This window comes from Mustela erminea, chromosome 20 (assembly GCF_009829155.1).
Source record: "Mustela erminea isolate mMusErm1 chromosome 20, mMusErm1.Pri, whole genome shotgun sequence".
NCBI lineage: Eukaryota > Metazoa > Chordata > Mammalia > Carnivora > Mustelidae > Mustela > Mustela erminea.
The window spans coordinates 26,947,889-26,964,528 of record NC_045633.1 but is presented as its reverse complement, the minus strand read 5'-3'; the positions used below and the strand labels follow the sequence as shown (position 1 = coordinate 26,964,528).

Below are 16,640 nucleotides of genomic sequence, written 5' to 3'. Positions count from 1 at the left end.
AGGCCCGTCGAGTCTGCACGCGGGCGAACTGATGAGCCCTCTGAGCAGCCAGCGTTTCACACCCATTCCTCAGAGGAAAAGCAGGTCCTGAAGGTCCTGGCTTGGCCCCCCCCATCCCCAGCCCGCCCGCTGCAGGATCCAAGCTAGGCCACTTTCCCTCCTGGAGCCTAAGTTTCCTCTTCTAGAAAAAAAGGAGCATGTTTCATGTAGATGAGAACCTACAACTAAAATGTTCAGTGATTCGAGCAAGCTCTACAAATATTGCTGTTCCTGTTACTTTGCAAATTTCTTTTTTTTTTTTTTCCTGAAAGATTTTATTTATTTATTTGATAGAGACACAGTGAGAGAGGGAACACAGCAGGGGGAGTGGGAGAGGGAGAAGCAGGCTTCCTGCTGTGCAGGGAGCCCGATGCAGGGTTTGATCCCAGGACGCTGGGATCATGACCTGAGCCAAAGGCAGACCGAGTAAGGACTGAGCCACCCAGGCACCCCACTTTGCAAATTTCTTATCCGGATAGCTTTCCTGATCATTTCAAAGTGGGACTCTGGAGGAATGTTTTCCTCTTTCTTTCCGAGACAATTACTTTTCTCTGCTTCATCTGACTGGGACCTGTGTATTTTGTCATCCTCCCCTAAGATACTGGGAGTTCCTTAAGGACAACCAGTGATCCTTCGGTCTTTGATCCTTGGTGCCCAGGGCTGCTTCGGGAACGCAGCTCCCAATAGAGTTTGTTGAATGAAAGCAAGAGGCCTTGACTACTGGTCAATAAATATAGGTTGTACTGAATCCTCCCTCTTTTCCCTTAAGTCCAGGGAATCCCCTGCAAACACTTTTATTGCATAACAATGACATTGAAGACATAAAAGGTCAGAGAGGCCTTCACAGGTTAACCTTCTGCTGTCCGAGGGTGACTGGCTTGTTGCTTCTGAGTGATCAAAGCAGTAGGTATGTTTCTTTTACCTGACACATGTGTTGAGTTCCCACTAAACACAGACACAGCTGGAGGCCCAGAGGATAGGACACAGTCCCTGTCCTCAAGGAACTTACAGCCTAGCCTAGAAGACACACAATGAATTCTAATATGAAGGACTCTTCTGCTATCACAGCTCAACTAAGACTGGTTCCTTTATAGGAGTTTACCAAGGTCCACCATTTGTTTCATTAGATTTTCCAAACATAAAATTCGAGGAAGCCAGCAAATGATATTGACAAGCCTTCCATGCTGGAGGTCAAGAGGAAAGCCTTGTAGCCTTCTTTTAAATAAATAAATAAATACAATAGGGGAAGCTGAGTGGCTCAGTTGATTAAGCATCCAACTCTTGGGGTGCCTGGGTGGCTCAGTGGGTTAAGCCTCTGCCTTCGGCTCAGGTCATGATCCCAGGGTGCTGGGATCGAGCCCCGCATCAGGCTCTCTGCTCAGCGGGGAGCCTGCTTCCTCCTCTCTCTCTGCCTGCCTCTCTGCCTACTTGTGATCTCTGTCTGTCAAATAAATAAATAAAATCTTTAAAAAAAAAAAAAAAAGCATCCAACTCTTGATTTCAGCTCAGGTCATGGTCTCAGGATCTTGGGATCTCAGGGTCCCGGGATCAAGGGCCACGTCAGGCTCTGTGCTGAGTACAGTCTGCGTGGCACTCTTTCTCTCTCCCTGTCCTTCCCGACCCTGGGTGCTACGTGCATGCACATTCTCTCAAACAAATAAATCTTTTAAAAAAATAAAATAAAATAAATGGAGTAGGCAGAACCTGACCCATCGAATGAGAGATTAGGTAGGCTGAGAGAGACAAAGCCAGATTATATATCCCAATGCCAGGAGCCTAAATAAGAAGATGGCTCTTCTGGATCCTTGGCAGTGAGTGCAGATCTTAACGTAGCTGGCATCTGGGAGAACTGGTGGCAGGTGGACAATTGATGAGACGGGCTTTTCGGCCCAAATCTATGCCAGAAGGAAGGGGAGGTCAGATGGAGGAAGCAAAGCCGGCCAGAGAGAGAGAGGAATGCAGCAGCGGTGCACGGACACTTCTCCGAGGAAGGACAAGCCAGGGAATCCCGGCGTGTGGCAACTCCATCCCACGTGACAGGACCGCTTTGCAATACTCACCACCCACCCCACGTGCCCTGCCTGGAGACGACAACGTTTGGAGAGAAACATCACCCAGCACTTGCAATGAGCCAAATTTAATCCACACTTGATGGAAACCTTTCATTGCCAGGCACAGGTGGGCCCAACGTCTTATGGAACATAACGTAAAGGTCAAGTGGCTTTGAAGGTCAGTGTCATTTTTTTTTTTAATTTGAAACGTATGGAAAAGTTGAAAGAATGGTACCATGAACACGCCCGTGCATTTCCGCTAGATTTACCAGGGTGAACGGTGTGCTATTCCCTGTTTCTTTCCCTCCCCCTCCTCCTTCTCTTTCTCCTCTCTGAACTTCCCCGTCACCTTGGAATCATTCCTCAGGCCTCTCCTCAAAATAAGGACAGTCTCTTATTTTTTTGTTTACATAGAACCTCTCACTGAATCCTCACCAATCGGCGTGGTGCGTACAGGAGGTATCCATGTCCGTGTTGCACTGACAAGGATTCTGATGCCGACCTCCCACCCAGGAGAATTCATATGACCTCAGGTGTGGATACACTTCCCCACCTGTTCCCTGAATGGATTTTGCAGCCGCTTTGTTTTGTTTTCTCTTACCTGCCCTGGGACACATCAGGGCAAGCCTGTGCTGTGTGTTTGCTCTGTCCCTCAGTCGCCCCGCCTCGTTTTGCTGGCTTGATTTTCATGATACTGAATGTTTTGCAAGAGTCCAGGCCAATTGTCCTTTCCAATGCCTCAGTTTGTGCATCTGCTGAGTGTTTCCTTCTGCTCACATTCATATTCAGCCCTTGGACAAGAATGAGACTGATAAGGCCTTGTCAGTGCCTTGTGTCGGGACACACATCATCAAGTGGGCCCATTGCTGGGGACATGAACTTCGACTGCTTGGTTAAGGTGCTGCAATGGCCAAGTCCTCATAGAGGGTGATGGGCTGCCTGACTCTTTCCTGTTGCAGGTGCTTTAGAACTCTGGCCTTGACTAACGGACAATGATTGGAGCAGGAAGTCATGGAGGAAAGGCACCCAAAAAATAGACAAAATAATAGCAATTAATGACTGAGCACTTACTGTCCATGAGGCAAATGGCTGATATTTTTCCATGGAGTGTCTCATTTAATCCTCGTAACTACCCTGTAGTAGGTGTGATGGTCCATGTTGAACTGACGAGACTCAGAGAGGGTTAGCGATGTGCCCAGAGTCACACAGTGAGTTGGGCAAAATCATGACTGAGCTAAGGCATCTGGCTGCAAATCGACATTTTACCTATCCGGGAAAGACCACAAATTCATTGTCTGCTGGGGTTGAGGGGAGAAGCACATACCCAAGAATTAGCTCATCTGCTTACCTGCTCCCTCTAGAAGGACAATATGGTCAAAAGTGTGCTCTAGCAAAACATGAAGAGAGCATGAAAAAGAATCAGTAAGTCTGTGAAAACCAGAACACTGTCTTAACAAAGCTTAGCGGATGAAAAATGCAGCATTATAGAGAAACATGGAGATAGAGGCGTCATTTTACCCTTGCTGGGTGGTTTATGGTCCTGATCCCAGGGTCCTGGAATTGAGTCCAACATCTGGCTCCTTGCTCAGCCGGGAGGCTGCTTCTCCCTCTCCCGCTCCCCCTGCTTCTGTGCTCTCTCTTTCTGTCAATAAATAAATAAAATATTTAAAAAGGAGGAAGAATGAAAGTGAATATTTATTTAGAATGAGTAAAAACTCACCACAAATTAACACATTTGAAAAAATTGACAAATATCACACACATCACAAAAATCCAAGCCTTGGAGAGAAGCCCACATTGGAGTCTTGAAGTTTACACCATTAGTGTCCCCGAAAGTCTCCCTGGGCTCTGGAGTCATTCTTGTTTTCTCCCCACAAAGTCTGGGAATCTACAGCTTGGAACAGCTCCCGGTCAGCCCTGTCTTGCCAGCCTAGCATCCCTACACGTCACTATCATTTCCCACCTGGACTGTTAGAATGGCCTCCCTTTACCAGTCTACTCTCCACACAGCTTCCAGAACTCTCCTTCTTAAAGGTCTGTGGACTAATCTGTGCTCTTAGCCCTACAGTCACTCCCACAACACTTAGCCCTGCCTGTCTAATTCAGGATCTGTGAGCCCAAGTGGCTGTTGAGCATGCAATGTGGTTCCTAAACTGAGGAAATCCATTCTAATTTGATTTAATTTAAATTTTAAAATTTAATTTAAAGGCTGATGCCAAATTCAATTATTAGAAAACCTCTAAGTATGTTTGGACAACCTGGATATGTAAATCTACTTCTTCTACTGTAAACTTATGAAATCTAAATACCAATCAAGTATTTTAGATAAAAACTCGGCACCTTAGTTGTGCTAATAATGTAAGATATACACCAGACTTTGGGGAAAAAAATAGCATGATAAAACTAATGACAAACATCTCATTAATTTTTATATTGATTGCATGTTCACATGTTAATATTCTGAATATATTGGTTAAATAACATATTATTAAAATAATTCCACCTGTTTCTCTTACTTTTTAAAATGTACCTGTTGGAAAATTTTAAATTACATGTGTGGCTTATGTAATATTTCTCACTGGAGTAAAATCCAATCAATGTTCTTCCTACATGAGCTGGTTCCAGTTTCTCTCTGACCTTATCTCCTAAGACTTTCTTCAGGACTACCAGGTACAGTTGTCCAGGTTGTGGTCTGAACAATGATGGCTGGTGGTAATTAGTCTACCTAGAAGGCATACCTTTTTCTAATTAACACAAAGATACTGTCTGGGCTAACAGATGCCCAGACCTGCCCCTCACTTTCATGCTATCCAGTTGGCCTTGCTCTCTTACATTATGCCAGTTTTATTCCTGCTTCAGGGTCTTTGGACTTGCCCTGGAATGCTATTCCCATTGGCTTATTCCATGAGTTGATTTAAGGTTGCTGGCTTAATGTCAGCTCTGCAGAAAGGCCTTCTATGATGACGTAGCAACACCTTGTTGATCTACTTGTTCTTCTTAGAACTTACTTCCACCTGAAATTATATTGTGAATTTACTCACTTGTTTGTTTGTCTCTCCCACTGGAATATAAGTTCGTGAAGGTGGGGGCTTTGTCTTTTTCACCAGTGTATTCCCAGTGCCAAGAACAGAGATGGGCACATAGTAGGTGTGTTGACGGAATGAATAGATTCTTATCTCAAAAAGTGGCGACGGCATTTGATGAGGTACAAAAACGCTCTGTAAGAAGTTTGGATCACTGAAAGGAAGAAAGAGAAGGATGACGTGGAGGAGGAGGGGAGGAGGAGAGAGGGGAGGGGAGGGGGAGAGGGGGGGGGAGGGGCGAGGGAGGGGAGGCGGAGGGCGAAAAGAAGGAGAAGGAGAGGAGGAGGAGTTGTCCGAACAGCAATAGAGAATTCTCTGAACAGAGCCAGACACAATTTGGTCCCCCAGATTTTGTTATGTAGTTTGCAAAAGACTTTCAAAGCAATCCCCTGAAAATAGGCCTTTTGATGATACCAGAGATTCGTAGGAAACTCATTTGGGGAGCTAGATTAATCTGGACACGTTGGCTATAATTAACAGGACTACAACACATTAGCTCAAGGGATAAAGGACTCCTTGTCCCATAACTGGAAAGGCATGGTGCCACTCTAGCTCTGGAGACCACAGAAACTGTTTTCTAGGGGTGCTAACCTCCTATTTCTGCCATATTTCCTGATTCCTCCCCACCCCTTGACTCTCGTTCTCAGTGCTTATTGCCATCTCTCTCGCCTGCTTCGAGTAGATTTTTTTCCACTGGAGAAGTGAGGAAGGGCCTTAGACCCTCTTCTCTCAAGATCTGGATTGTGTGTCTGAATAGAAATAGCTCTTCCCAGGCTCTCTTAGAAAAATTTCAAGAAAGGATTCTGGCTGACCCATCACTGGACCAATCACTGTGGCCAAGGGAATAGTGTCCTGCGATCGGTGACCTTGGCACAAGCACCAGAATGAAGCATGGGGGGAGCTGTCGCCTAAAGGGAGAGAAAGTGGTAGTGGTCCAGCCAGCTCCCCAGATGGGCAGTGGTGGAAAGAGGGTGTTCTCACAGGTCAGTCTGGCTCTGAAGCTGATACTTCAGTCACTAAGCAACACAACTCCCTGATCACAGACAAGGTCAGCATCCTGCCAGGAGAGCGCAAGCCACCAACCCAGTGGCTCACTCCACGTTTGAAAAAGGATGGTAGGACTCATAGATGTTCTCTACGGGGGAAAGGATGAAAAGAAATCAGTTAACAGATTGAATGGACTTCTAGCCTCGGTCTACAGAGGTGGTTCGAATGGCTTCTAATGTAGACAGGTACTAGATCAAACCATGGTCAATACGGAGATGTTCTAAGCCAGGCTGGAAAGAAGCGAGGGCAGATAAATCGCTGCAAACAGATGGCATCCACCTGACAGAGCTGCGGGAGCTCAAGGATGAAATCGGGATGGTCGGTTGGCAGGAATGTGGGACCTGTCAGTGCAAATGGCTGCCGTGCTGGAGAGGATGCAGGCTCACAGATGTGACCCTGTCCGTAAGAGCGCCCCACCGGGGCCTGGGGAATTACAGCACAGATGAGTCAGCTCTCAGCCTCCATCTGGACCCAGCTGAAAGTAAGAAGAGAGAGAAGAGGAACCCATGGACAGGGCAAGGAAGAAAAGGGAGCAGAAGCAACCACGCAGGTACCGCCCAGAGCCATCACACCAGACGGCTACCCTGGAGTCCTCCAAGACCCAAGAGGGTGAGTCAGCATGGGCACCAAGGGATACGGATGGCTCTCATTCTCTGCATAACCCAGAGCAAGCAGCCCATCTGTCTGGGAGAGAGGAGGTTTTCCCAGCCATGCTGTCCTGGCTCCAACCCCAGGATTCTGCCCCCAACTAGGCTAAGGAAACTTGGACTGCTTGAAAACTTGCCTGAGCCTGTAAAATGAGGATAATCACTCCTCACTTTTAAGGCAATGCTGGGGATTAAAACTGATAAGGAAAGCACCTGGCAGGTAGCAAGCAGGTAGGTAATAAATGGTGACTGGTATCATGCATCATTCCTGGAACCAAAGAACTTTCCAACTGAGTTCCACAGCACCCTAGGGCCACTTTGGAGGGTCTTCAAAGAGGTCAGGAATTAAGACTCCAGGCCTCCTCCCCTGTTTTCCTGAAACAGCTCTGCTTGTATTTATTTTCTATGTAAGATTCCTTTTGAGAAAAGGTGTGGTATGGCTGAGTTCTCTGACCCCCTCATGTCCTATCCCCTCCTCACTGCTTAAGGGGTTGCCAAATGTAATTAATGATATTTCTACATAATAGTAATGCAAGTTCATTTGCTTCTAGATTTACTGCCTCAAAAACTCTAAAGCATCTGGGCCTTCGGTGCAGTGGCTGAGGGCATGAGCTTTGCAGGCAGACGGTCTGGGTCTAAATCTTACCTCTGACTTTACTCACTATGTTGCCTTAAGCAAGTTATTCAATGGCTCTGGGCCCCAGTTTCTTTCTTTATAAAATGAGTTTGATTATGATAATAATACTCTTTATACTCATCAGGATGTCCTGAGGATTGAATGAGTTAATACATGCAAACTACTAGGATGGTGCCTTGGTGCTATTAATGGCTACTGTTATCACCATCACCACCATCACCACCATCACCATCATCACCATCATCACCACCATCTTCATCACTGTTATCACCATCTTATCGCTGTATCTACAGAACACTGTGATACTCTCCCCTGTCCTCCAACACAGAACCAAGAACAGTAGTTTCCCTGGCTTTGACTGTGCAGGAAGCCAGAAGCTGGAGACTGGGACCTGCACTGGGGACTGAGTTGGAAGGGGAGGCTGGAGGGTGGCCTGTGGAAGGTGGGCTCCCATTTAGCCTTTATCTGAGCCCGATTCTATAAGGACTGACAGACAAGCCAGGGCAGGAAAGAGATGTTTTCTGTGTTGCAGTGTTCCCTGGGTTCCTTATTGTTATTCATAACCAGGTGTTTTTTGATTGGGTACCTTCTCTGGTCTTGATCTACACATTCACACCCTTCTGTGTGTCTAGTGGTGACAACAGTGGGTAACTAAGGGGTTCACTCCTACAAAAGGTTTGAAAAACATGTGCTTAAACTTTCAAGACTTCAAAGAATTTTACTCACTAAAGACCTTTTAAAATAATTGAGCCACTGACCAATTGAGATGAGGACTGTTTTGACACAGGTGGGGAATGATAGGGATCAAGGAGCAAATGGTAGTAATAAGGGGACACAGACATTCCTCCAAAGGGAGGCGCAAAGAGCAATACTCCTGAAAGATCAGTGCCAGCCAGTTCAATTTAATATTCTTTTACAAGAGCTGAAGGAGGTGGGGGGTGGGCACAGAGAAAGTTCAGGGTTAACAGATAAAAAAGACAAGGGATGGGAAATTGGTGACAGAGAAACAGGAAGATCTTAAGACCATACAGGTGGGCAGGAAGGAAGGAAATGAGATCAAATGTGAACAAGTTCAAGGTGATATACTTAATAAAATGGGAGCCTTTGGAGAGTGCCCTCAGCATACTGCTTCAGCAAAGTCACTGTGCTCCAGACATCAAGAACAATAAAAAAGGGGAAAGGAAGGCTGTCTGTCACTTACACATTAATGTCATTTCTACATTCCGCCTCCCATTCCTTATATTTGGGGGAGGTTCTGAGCTCTAGCTGAGTAAGTCACAGTGTTGCCAAGTCTGGAAACAGCTGAACTAGGGGACTGGGTCAAGGCTAGTTGGGGGGGTGGTGCACAGGGAGCCTGTTATCTGCTGAGTGGGCCATCTGGCTTGTTCAAGTGCTAATGGTCTTGTTACCTTCCAGAGGCTGACCTACAGAGAGGATAAAAGCCATAATGCTGCCATCACTTCCCGAGATGCCCTATCAACTCAAGTGGTAGATGGCTGTGTTTTTCTCTCCAGAATGCTTGTGTGCAATCAGTGATCTTCCAGCCCCTGTGGCAAGATTTGTGAACCACAGATACTTAGGCTGAGCTGGCTACAAAGCTACTTCCTATTTCTTGTGCCCTGTAGTTCAATGCCCAGTGTCAATTTCCCTCTTGTTTAGATTTCTAGTGTGAGCTCATTGCATGAATGGCCCAAGAGAACTCTCCGACCAGCTGGCTCTCTCAAATGAGCACATTCTGCCTTTTTCACTCCTCTGTTTTCTTCCATAAGGCTGAGTGTAAGAGCAAAGGAGCATTGGCTTTTAAACAGTATTATGTGTCATCTAAATAAATACATTTCACTGGGGAAAACATGCTAAATATGATATTCCCATGAGTCACAAAACAGCTGTGCTGGCTTTGCAGCATAAACCTGCTCCCCCATCAGTTCTAAAGATTAGAGAAGAATGGAAGAGTCACATTGCAGAGTGGGTGATCCCCAGAGAAGCAGGAAATGGTCACCTTCTGCCATTCTAGGGGGGCCTTATGAACGGCCATGGACAGCCCTTGAAGAATAGCACCCAAGTAAAATGTAATGAGGGTCCACAGAGCTCAGCACAGATCTGGAATTTATGGAGAGGGAGAGAGATGGGCAGAGGGAGAGCTACAGAGCAGAATGATTACATCTCCCTTTGCTTTGATTCCTATTACAATTAAAAAAAAAAAATCAAACCCCTCATGGTTCTACCCACCCACCACCACCACTGCCAAGTGCAAGGAATCTTGAGTTCACAAACAAATGGGCTGATATTTGCAAAGCCACTTTGTAAAACGCAGAGTGGTATTGGCAGAGTTTAGTTGTCATTATTGTCATATAAATGACCATTTAGGTTTGCGTTTCTCAGTAGACTTGGTGTGTTGGTGTGGGGACTGGGGAGAAGCGCTTTAGAATAAAGTCAACCCCATACATCTTAAAATGTCAGAGAATCTTGAAGGATGGTTTTGGCTGTGACCATGTTCAGTGCATTGAAAATTCAGGAGGCATGAAACAAAAAGGGTGGGTATGTCATTTTACTCTCCCAGATGGCAATTTAATTCTGCATTTCCCTAACCTAATTAATGGGAGGCCACCCATGACACTGTAGTGGAAGGCTCACTGTGACATTACCATGATTTCCTACTGCACTCTACAAAGGTGAGATTGCCTAGTTTCTTAAGACACCATTTTCAAGAACGATTTGAGACTGCGCCCAGGAGAGAGCCAAGAGGCAAAAGGTATAATAAGAATATGACCCTCAACTGTTGAGTGAGTTTTGAAGGAGATTATCCTAACAGGGCTGTCACCTTCAAATCTTAATCCTTTTGGACCTCTACAAACAGCCTATCAGGCTCCCTTTACTCATGTCTGAGAATGCCTCTGGCAAAGGTAGACTAAGGACATTTCAGAGGGAATGAGCAATAAAGAGGCCGGGTCTAAGATGCCAGAAGCCCTCCATGGTCCATCTCTCCCCACAGCCCTGACTTTGATTTGGGACATTCCTTCTAGCTGCTCATGAATTTCTGAAGTCAGTCAGCCCCGATCCAGTGCTGAGAATTACATGTGGAATGTAGTCTTCTAATAAAAAAAAAAAATCTGAAATTAAATCCTTGTGTCCTTTGATAGTATCATTCAAAAGCAAAATTGCCTGCTCAATTATCCAGACAGCACTTTTTGCCTATGCAGAGAAAAACGACACACAACAGAGCTAAGATACTTAATACTATATTTTCAGATGCAGAGACCCCAGAATATCTTTGTTAGTGTAATTAATTTAGTTGAATCATGCCTACCAAGAAATTCTTAAATTATGGTGCTATTTGAATAGGTGATGCAATTTTAAAAAAAAAAAAACCTCATCTTTATTGTCAAGTGATAGGAAGAAATTGAGAGGGGGATGCAAATATTACCGTGAAGGCTTGAACAACCACAATTTACTGCGAAGAGATAAAAACCAAACACCTCAGCCACATTATCGCCATCATTGTGTGCCGTTTACCCATCTTGTAAAGTAAACGGATCATGAAATGTGAGAGCACGTTTCAAAACATACATAGAAGGTGTTAGAGTGATTTGCGTGGGCTGCCTGACTTAATTGTAAATTGTTTTTCTTTCAGCAGGAAGTGAAAAGGTATTAATTAGCAGTGATTTCGACAAGACTGCACGTCCGTGGACTTGGGCTCGGAGAGGACTCTGCCAGAGTGCTTGCGTCCCTCAGAGGTGCCTTTTGGTTTGGGTTTTCTTTTTCTCAAGGTATGAATGGCATTTTGTCGTTTGCTGATCCCTGGTGTGGGCACACATAGAAAGATGCGAGATTTGATAAATGTACGAGTGGCTCATTTTTTTTTTTTTTAAGATTTTATTCATTCATTTGACAGACAGAGATCACAAGTAGACAGAGAAGCCAGCAGAGAGAGAGAGGAGGAAACAGGCTCCTCGCTGAGCAGAGAGCCTGATGCGGGGCTCGATCCCAAGACCTTGGGATCATGACCTGAGCCAAAAGCAGAGGCTTTAACCCACTGAGCTACCCAGGCGCCCCAGTGGCTCAGGTTTTAACGAGGAACATTTCTCCTCTCGCTCCAATTGGCAAAAGGGAGATGCTGCGTTGCACGGCACGGCCCCAGGGAGCTGCCAATGGAGGAAGAGGACAGCAGCCACTGTACAAGCTGCCTCTTACAACTTCAGAGGAGCTGGCACCAAATCGAAACCTCACTCGACACTCCCTTCCTTTCCTTCCCAGTGACTGGTTCCGCGCCTTTTCCACCAACAGGTTTTTATTCTCAGCAGCCAAAATAATTTATTGGTTTCCACTGTTCTCCTTGGCTGAATTCTCAAGAGCACCGCCTCCCTGCCTTTCTGGACAGACTCTCTATAATTCATTTGGCATCTCATCACCACCTTGCCGCTCTTCCTTCCTCCCTTTCTCCAGAGTTGTGATTCTTTCTTCCTTCTCAAGTCGAAGGGGGAATCGCAAGCACAGAGACACCGTCCAGTTCGGGTGAAACTGAACAGGGATTGAACTCTACTTCGTTTTTGCTTCTTCGTGGAAAGATCCTCGGTATCACCCTCACACGCCTAGTGAATCAACTTCACTAAGGCAACCAACTGTCCTTTTCCTTCGGGTCAACCTCACGGTTCGGCGTTTCCCACTCTCAGGCGTGACTATTAATGGCCTCATCTCCAGGAGCGTTTTCTGAGTTCCACGTGTCCTGTTTTACCTGGATAATTAGTGCCATCCTCTTGTTTGCCCAAAAACAAAACCGTTATGATGTAGGTTCTTTAGGTCGGTGGGGAATGGGGTCTTTGCGCGTGGGCAGTGGGTCGGGCGGTCAAATTCAGACTGCCACCTTTGGTAATCCATCTTTCCAGGGAGACCATGGAGAGATTACAAAATTCTGATCAGCTTCCCTGTTGTAGACAAAACAAAGTGGTAATAGGGAAGTGAGAACGACTCGTTTAAAATTCAAATTTGGCTGTGGTTATGCTTAATGTGTGTGCGCATTTCACACCACCCTTTGTTTTTACTGTTTTGTTTTTGTTTGTTTGTTTGTTATGGTTTGGGGTGGGTTTTTTGTTGTTGTTGTTGTTGTTTTGGGTTTTTTTAGTTTGTTTGTTTTGGGGTTTTTTTTGTTTGTTTGTTTTTGGGTTTTTTTTGTAGTTTGGGCTTGAGACTTCCATTGGTCCGTGACTTTCGGTGATGGATTCCAGGGAACGGTGAGCAGTCAGGGGGAGCATTGGGCGGGGTGGGGGGGGCAGGCTGCTCCCGGAACAGCGGCCCACCTTGCAGCCTCCCACACGCCAGGGAGCAGGTAGAGGGGGCTCAGCTTGCCAACACTCTCAACACCCAGGAAACAGAGCGTGTGTCAAGAAACTGCAGAGCACCCCCCAGTGCAGCTGCAGGACCCACCAGCACGCATCTCCAGCACAGCATACCTTGGCGTCTTCCTCTGTAAGTTAACGTTTTTCACACATACAATGTGGAGGAGTTAACGTTTTAAAACGCTGGCAGCAAGTGAGGGACTGGAACAGGGGCACTGAAGAGAGGCAAACCTTGGACACATGGCTAAAAATAATACCTACATTCTCCCTTTACAGATTTAATTATTTTGCACCCCTGGTGAGCTGCCTGAGGGCTGAGATGCGCAGTCTGTCCCAAGCTCCTCCACAGTCCCTGACACTTGGTTGTTACTGTATTTAAAGCAGACATCAGACAAGGGAAATGGGAAACTGAGGGTCAGGAGGGAGTTTGGGAACACTGGCAAATCCACCTACAGCTGTCGACAGGACACCGGCTCCCTCAAGAGCCATAGGTCCAGGATCCAAAATTTAGATCTCTCTCGACACTGCTTTGCAGGGCTCAGGAGGAGATGTTCTTCCTCACGTGGAGCGTGGAGCTCCTACCTTCCCCCTGGATCAGCACCAAGGCCGTTTAGAAGACAGCCGCTCTGGATGAACCTCCCAGACGTCATGCTGAGACAAGGAAGCCAGCCATTAAAGAAGATACACTGTGGGATGTTGCATGATTCCTTCATCCAAAAGTCAAAACCAAACACAATTTATGGGGCGATTATTGAGAGGGGACTTAAGAGAACTTTCTTCTAGATCATGCTCTGGATTTATTTGCTTTGTAAAGATTTATCAAGTTGTACACTTGAGGTGTGTGAATTCACTGTATGTAAGTTACACCTCATTAGTTATATCTTTACATAACTTTCTCTCTTGCCCTCTCTCCTTCTAGCTCATGAACTATGAAAAATGTCAAACATACAGAACTGTACAGGGAATGATAACTTACATTCTGTGTACTGATGATTTAACCTTAACAGTATTTTCCTTCAAATATTTTTTTTCCCTCAGTTTTGAAGAAATAAAACATCATAGGTGGGGGGCGCCTGGGTGGCTCAGTGGATTAAGCCACTGCCTTCAGCTCAGGTCATGATGCCAGGGTCCTGAGATCGAGCCCCGCATCAGGCTCTGTGCTCTGCGGGGAGCCTACTTCCTCCTCTCTCTCTGCCTGTCTCTCGCCGACTTGTGATCTCTGTCTGTCAAATAAATAAATTAAATAAATCTTAAAAAAAAAAAAACCATCATAGGTGGAACTAAAATTCTTGTCGTATCTGTCTCCAGCCCCATTGCCTACCCTTCCTCTCCAGAGGTAACCACCACCCTGCATTTAGTGTTTTTCATTCCCATTCGTGTTTCTATATCTTCCCAACATAAGTATCTCGTGTTGTTTTGCTGGCTTTTAAACTTTATATAAATGATATCATATAGTTTGAGTCACTTTGCAACTTTCTTTTTCAGACAAGAGATTTTTGTGTTGAAGCTCAGCCATCTGGATCGGTGTACCTCTACTTGCTTCATTTTAACCACTATGTAGTACTCCATTGTCAACATAATTGCAACTTATTTATCCATTTTCCTAAAGATAGACATTTATGTTGAGTGGCAAAGTCTGTTGGTTGCTTCACAAATGTGCTTCCTCCCTCCTCATTAAGACCCCACTTTATGCAGAACAAAACATGAAAGGATACATTTCCTCAACTGTCTTATTCCCAGATGGGGCCATGTCTATATTTTGGCTGCAGGGGTTCCTGAGTGGGAGTAAAGAGCATCAGACTGGGGCATACCCTTCTGTTTCACATCTTTCCTCTTCCTTTTGCTTCCAACGTGGGTTTGACAGCTGGAGCTCCACCCCCATCTGAAACCACCACTTGGAAAGTTCCTTGAGAAACCCTGTTGGGATGAAATTCAGTTTATAAATTAATTGACAGAGAACCAGTATCTTTATTACACTGAACATCCCTAAGCTTGTATATGATTTATCCATGCATTACAACAAAACAAAACCCACCTCTGGTCATGCTTTGTACTTTTCCTCACAAAGTTTTCACATGTTTGATGTGTTCCCAATTGGTCTAAATACTTTTGGTATTTGAGGTTTGGACTCATGACCCTGAGATCAAGACCTGAGCTGAGATCAAGAGTCAGATGCTTATCTGACTGAGCCACCCAAGTGCCCAAATTTTATTTTATTTTATTTTATTATTTTATTTCCCTCATTAAAACAGACCTCAGCTATATGTTTGTTTCTATTCCTATCATTGTTATTTTTTTTTCTGTCCGCCTTCTTAAGAAACTGTTTCTTTTCCATCAGCTTTCTTTGCGTCGTGTTTGCCTTTGTGGAAGAACAGCTTAGGACCACTCAGTGGTTGCTCCTACCCACTCAGCAGCCTGAGCAGTGGGAGCTGCCGATCCATCTCCAGCAGCAGGCTGAGGGCTCCAGTCTTCAGTGGGGAGCTGCTGAATAGACACAGAGCACACCTGCAGACCCTTAGACAAGTCTGCAACTTCAGGTTCAGTGGCAGTGAATGCAGGACCTGGGGCAGTCCACTCACCCTGAAATTCCTTCTTGATCACAGCTTTTTTATCAGGAGCCAGCTCTCCCTTTTCAATCTCTTTAGGATCTTTCTAGAAGTAGAGATCAGGCACGACCTCCTACGGGTGTTCCCAGGAAATGGTGCCACGCATGCTCAGAACTTCCCCGGGGTCAACACCCACCACATCAGACCTGCAGAATGAGCTCTCTTCTTGTTGCAAGGGATGGCGATGTCCCCCAGCACAGGGGAGAGTCAATGTTACACAGAGCAACAGTGGCCAGGTTAACATAACACATCTCTGTGAGAGGCTGGTGGTCAGCCCCAGGATCTGTAACCACCAGAAGGCTGGAATCGTAGAAAGCTGCCTGGATCTCGTTAGTGAATGTTCCAGGAGTGAAGTGGCCAGCAACGGGAGTGGCTCCAGGAGGAGCAGCAAATTTCAGCACAGCTTGCTGGCCAGTGTTCCTAGACCACATGACCCTGACATCAGCTGGGTTTTCAATGGCAACAATGGTGCAAGCTGCCAGCAGAAGCTTCTCTCAGCTTCTCATCAGATTCATGACAGAGATGCTGTCACTTTTCCTTTTGTAGATGGACTGTTCCTTTTGGAAGTCAAGGTTGGGGCCACCTAGGTAGGTTTCTGCTGCAAGGAACATTGTGAAAGTTTCCTTTTAAGTTATGACAGGAACACAGAACAACACTGTATGGACCTCTCTCTGGATAATGTGGAAAGACCCTGTTTTAAAATCTTGCTAGAGGCTTGTCTATTTTAGTTGTTTGATTAAAAAGCCTGTTTTTGTTACTTTGTAATATTATTCCTCCTTTAACTTCATTTTCTATATTGCTCATTTTCACAGATTATATTTTTTTACTCTTAAAACAAAAAGTGGCATTTTAACATAAGCACTACTAGTTCGTTGCATTTGCCAGTGAATTTAATGAGTTTTTGTGCTATCTGTTTCTCATTTCTCAGGCTTTTCTTCCTTGTCCACTTCCCACTGACATTGAGTATCTACTGGTAGTAAAGTCTTCTATTTGTTGTACATCTGAAAAATACCTGTTTTGCCTTGACTGCTGAATGATAGTTTAGCTGGGTATAGAATCCCAGGGACGGTGTTTTTAAGAAGACTTCTTTGCCGTGCTCATTGCATTTTATAATTACATACATTATGTGATGATTTGAAAAATGTCCATCTCCTACCAGGATGGTTTTCCTTTGTTTTGTCCACTGCTGTGTATCCC

The 16,640-nt window shown here is 45.3% G+C and overlaps 1 pseudogene; it reads right to left on the bottom strand.

Moving 5' to 3' along the window:
* Window positions 1–15,213: 15,213 nt before the first annotated feature.
* LOC116581471 lies at window positions 15,214–16,054 on the bottom strand (annotated as a pseudogene).
* Between the last annotated feature and the right edge of the window lie 586 nt (window positions 16,055–16,640).